We start from the raw sequence: 5541 nt of genomic DNA, 5'->3' as shown, positions 1-5541 counted from the left end.
AGGACAAAGGCATGCCTTACAGCTCTGCCAAAGCGGCGCAGAATCTTCCAAACTGGAAGCAAAACCATTGCTCTCCAATCTCAAAATCAAAATTTTCATCTTTTCATTTTCGATCTAAGTTTCTATTTTAGATTTTATGTTTTTCTGAAGGTTTTTGTGGATCCTTAAATGCATGATTGAAAAGAGGGCATGTGGAAGAGCTCTGAAGGATGAGGATGCCTGTGTTGTTAACATCAACTTTGTAGAAATATTAAACATTTAGCTACTATTGTCAGAGTTAGATGACCAACTTGGCATCAAAAGTCATATGATGTATAGGGATTATAATTGAATGGATGTCATCAAATTATTTGATCTTAACAAGGTTTTAATTTACAACTATTAGTCTTTTCCCAACAGTTTGGATTGATTTAATTAGGGTTGGGCATTCAAATTGTTTGGATGGATCGGCTTTCAAATTGATTAAACTAGTTACATCGAAATCTGAGATCCTGTAAATTGAGCCGATCAAAATTTTGATAAAATGGAGCTGTTTGAACTTAAATTTAAGTTGGTTTAAATAGCTCGGTTAGGAGCAAATTGAAGTTTAGTTGTTATTTGGAGTTTGATTATGGATAAGTGTTGAGAATTTCATATCTTATGTTATAATTTGGATTTAATTTTATGAATCCTTGGTTTCAATTCTAAATTTTTATTTTTTGATTCATTGGGTTAAATAAGATTAAAATAAAACCAATAGCCAAAAAATAAAATAATATAAGTTTTAAAAATAAAAATCAACAAAATCGAATTGATTCAGTTTAATTTTTAAGTTTCGACCAAGTAACGCACACCCCTATATTTAATAAATATTTATTTATGTTATTATTTTCTTTTGTAGATGGGATTTTTTTTTCATGCTAAAGTTGAGCCCAAAGAAGAAATCATGTGATTCAAATATGTGACCTCACGGCGGGATACTAAACCCTCAGCCACAATTTCATAAGTGCGCGATAAGATGTTACAATAAGATGTTAATGCAAGTGTGTGTGTGTGTGGTGTGTGCCGTCAGTCGGGCATGTTGGTAGAACAGTCTGTTTGAATGTCGTAAATTCCCTCAGGTCACGAGTTCGAATCCCCTTTGATTCAAATATGTGACCTCACGGCGGGATACTAAACCCTCAGCCACAATTTCATAAGCAAGTGCACGATAAGATGTTACAATAAGATGTTAATGCAAGTGTGTGTGTGTGTGGTGTGTGTCGTCAGTCGGGCATGTTGGTAGAACAGTCTGTTTGAATGTCGTAAGTTCCCTCAGGTCACGGGTTTGAATCCCCTTTTGTCGGTAGCGAGAGCGCCACCCATAACCAAATATGCAGGATTTGTTTGTGCTCAGGCACATCGTCAGGAGCTCATTCAGGATTTGTTTAAAATTGAACAGGATCCACGGCGTGGAGTTGTTTGTGCTCTTCCATTTGACTCCTCTGTCATTTATTTCTTATTGACATACATAATACATTTTCAGGGAGCTTCTAATTTCTTTTAAAGGGGCAATAGGAGACAACCCAAAGCAACGAATACCAAGCTTCTTATACCTTGATGCAATACGCAAGGTATATGTTTTAATTATTTTTTTGGATGATTTACATATATATATATATATATAACTCACGAATATGACACGTGCTTGGACTCAATGGATAAGGTCTACAATTATAGACTCCCTGAGAATATTTTGATGATTTAGCCCCAAAAGTTATTTTAATGATTTGAATATTTTATAATATAGTTTCAAATTTTATGCCCTCAATCAAATCCTTATCAACTTTAATTAAATGCAAATTGAGAGGCTACCAGCCTACATTTTTTCTACGCTCATATATCTTCCTTAACCAACATTGGAAACAAATAAAAAAGGTTGTTTACAACATAGTAACTACACACGAAGTAGAACATGCATGCCTCTAACGCTACAACTAAATTAAATCATTCAGTCTACCATAATTGAAAAATGAATTTAATTTAACTATAGAAACATTTCTCAAATTATTTTTTATATTTGTAAATTTATAGTCCAAATCAATAGAAGTTTTAAAAGCTATGGATATCTATTGATCTCGAATCTCAATGCACTACATGTTAAAAATCTTATTTCACCGAGGTTGTTTGATTGGGTATATTGGTAGTGCATTGCATTTGAAATATAAATGTTATAAATTTTTAAGTATTTGGTTGAGTGCAAAATATTCAAAGTATTTCTCCAAGAATTTTGATTAGGTTCAACATTTCATATCAAACGACTATCATATTCGCCAGAATTAATTGAATTTCAAATCTCCACAATCGCACTTGACCTTGAGAACTCGCATCGTCGATTCCCTTGCAACGTTGCTGGCTTTCCCAATTAACGTGTTGCCAATGACTGTGAATGCACTCTGGCACTGTCAACTACACCAATGTTGTTCTTTCTAAACATCATCGATCTCATCATGCCCAAACCCCATTTAAAATATATATTAAAATATTAAATATTAATGCAAACATATATTTAAAACAATATATCATTATAAAATTTCATATTCAGTTTACTTTCAACAAAATACATGGAAATGGTTTACTAAATTTTTATTTTACAAAGCGATCCCAAATAACATCAAAAAATTGATTGCATGATATCAAATATGTGGTATTAGAGGCTTTGTTTATATAAGGGATAAATCAGTAATTTTTTTTTTTTTACTTTTATTAGTGTGCCATAACCCTTTATTACTAATAGGATGGAATATGACTGACATTAGTGTGCGGAGTTATAATTTTATTTCAGTCGTCTTTTCTTTTCCTCGCTTGTTAATAGTGGACTAACCCCTCACAGTGGACATAAGAGAATTTGCACTTAATCACGTAAATCACAGTTTTTTATTGTGTGTTTGTTATGCATGTTTTATGTAATTTTTTGCACAATAATTTGGTATTAGAGTCAAAAGGTGTAATTCTGGCTTCATGCGACTATGATTCCAACAAAATCATGGACACAAGACAAAGAGATCGAAAGAAGTTGAGTTACGAGATCTAGTGGAGCCATGCTAACCACCACGACGGTGAAGAAGGTGTCAATTTATCAGCTAGTTATACATCTCGTGAAGATTGATGTGATGTGATGTGATTTGACCGCAAATAAAACTTTACATGTGGTTATGTAAGGTGATGGATGTGTTGTCCTAGTTAAATCTGGAAAAAGTTTTTGATAGTGATGAATGTTTTGAAGAGAAATCAGAATGAGAATGGTTGAAGATGAATCAGAGTGTTTGTGGCTTGATCCAAAATTGCTTATCTTAGGAGTACAAATATGAGGTGACAATGGAGACTTATGTAGGAAAATTACGGAGGACATTAGAGAACAAATATCGCAAGGAGAGCATGGAGATGATCTTTATATGAAGCGTCAACTCTACATGTTTCAAATAAAATGCAAGACTACATTTATGATTATCTGACTGATTTTACAAAGCTTTTGACGGATCATTAAATCTAGATGAAGAGATTAAAGATGAAGACAAGACGTTCCTTCTATAAAATTCACTCATAGATGCGTACGAAAACTTCATTATGACAATCATTCATGGGAAAGATGTTTTAAATTATGACAATGTGACTACGATGTTGTTGAACCATGAGTTACGACGAAGGGATAAAGAGTCCACAAAGTTGGATTCAGTCGAGGCTTTTACACTATAACGTGACAGATTTTAGAAGAAGAATAATTGGACAAAAAAGGTGGCAGTGGCGATACTTTTCAAAAGGGGGCTAAGCTTCATGGGCGCAATCTTGAGAAAAGTTAGTGTGTTATCATGTGCAGAAGGATAAACTGGAACCACAAGAAAGAAGGTGATTTTCATTAACTTCACATAAAGATTCAAGGGCTTCTAACTTAGTGACAACAAAGTTGTTATATTTGAAATGACAAGCTTATCAAAGCATTGAAACTCAAAGTAGGTGGAGAGGTCGATTAGGACCACATAATCTCTTTAGAAGTTGGAGTTTGATGTAACTTGATTTGTTATTGTTGACCTCACTTTTATTGAGGTTTGGTTTTTCCTCCTTAGAAGCCTAGGATCTAGACATAGGACTTTCCTGTTGACTATCCTAGATGACTAGTAAGGGAACCCTACCCTGTAGAAATGCTTAACACCTCTTTACTTTTCTCAGAGTTCAACATGTTTAGTTTTGACCTCTAGCACTTAGAAGGTTGAAACCAATATGAGAGAGCTCAAGAGGAGTCCCTATAAGCTTGTCAAGCCTTAGAGTTAGCCCTGGGTGGCTTGGTTTTAGTCTTGGTTAGACTTACACACACGCACAAATACTCAAACCCATCACAAACATTCCCCAAAACCGTTAAAGAAGTCACATTTGACCTTTCCCCACTTTTTTGGAAACTCATGTGGGTGGTCCCCAAGCTCTTAGCCTTTTGTTAGGGTGGTCAGGACCAACAAATGGAGGATCCAAAGTGAGTTTCCCCTTGGTCTCATGGCCCAGAAAAAGTAATCTCATGGTTAGCATATCCAATAACCTCCAATTCCACCTAAACACTCATCTTTGGCCTTCTATCCCTAAATCTTTCAAAATTACCAAAATGCCCCTAGAACCCAAATTTTTCCAAAATTGCCCAAATTGCCAATTCACACCCACCCAAAAATCATATTAGACCATTCCAAATCATTCAAATTGCCCAAAGTACCCCATTTTTACCACAAAAAAATTACCAAAATGTCCCTTGTCCCAAAATTTGCCAAAATCTCCAAAATCATTCCAAACCTCTCCCAAATCAATCCTAACCACCCAATGATCCCAATTGCACATAAATCCACCAAAATTAGCCAAAATTCCCAAATTACCCCTAAATACCTAAAATCCCCAAATCACTTCCAATTTCCACCAAATTCACTTCAAATCTTCAAATCTAAATTAATTTTCATCATTTCTAGATCCCATTTGAACCAAATTCAAGCCGAATTGAACCCAATTTCAATAAAATAATTTAAGATTTATATAATGCAATATGATAACCAAATATAAGATTTATAATGAAATGTTTGACGGGAACATAATCAAAAAATAACTTTCTATGATGAAATGTTAAATATAATGTGCTCAACTAATTTTGCGTTGTTTCAGCCGCATCGAGATGCACCAAAACCCAATCAACATAAGTCATGATTTGAGAGTCGAGATGACTGAATTTGGCCAAATTACAAGCGAGCGCCCGTGTGTTGCTCCGAAGGCAATGCATAGTCCACCGTTTTGGTTCAAAAAGTGGGATTACGTGTCGTCATCTTTTGGTCTCCTATAGTCCATGAGATACCTGGTCTAACTGTTACATCTTCTTTCATGTAATATGCTTTTTTCTTCCATTTTACTTAGGTTATGTCCATGCAAGTTTTATCCTTGTTGCCACACCAAACTAATTCCCTATCAATGCAATATTTGCCAAACTTCATTGCGGTCATTATGAACATCAAATCAACTCATTTGATTCCTAATTATATATATTAGAATCAATATCAA

The sequence above is a fragment of the Phalaenopsis equestris genome, unplaced genomic scaffold, assembly GCF_001263595.1.
Source record: "Phalaenopsis equestris unplaced genomic scaffold, ASM126359v1 Scaffold000235, whole genome shotgun sequence".
In the NCBI taxonomy this organism is placed as follows: Eukaryota; Viridiplantae; Streptophyta; class Magnoliopsida; order Asparagales; family Orchidaceae; genus Phalaenopsis; species Phalaenopsis equestris.
This window is presented reverse-complemented; position numbering follows the sequence as displayed.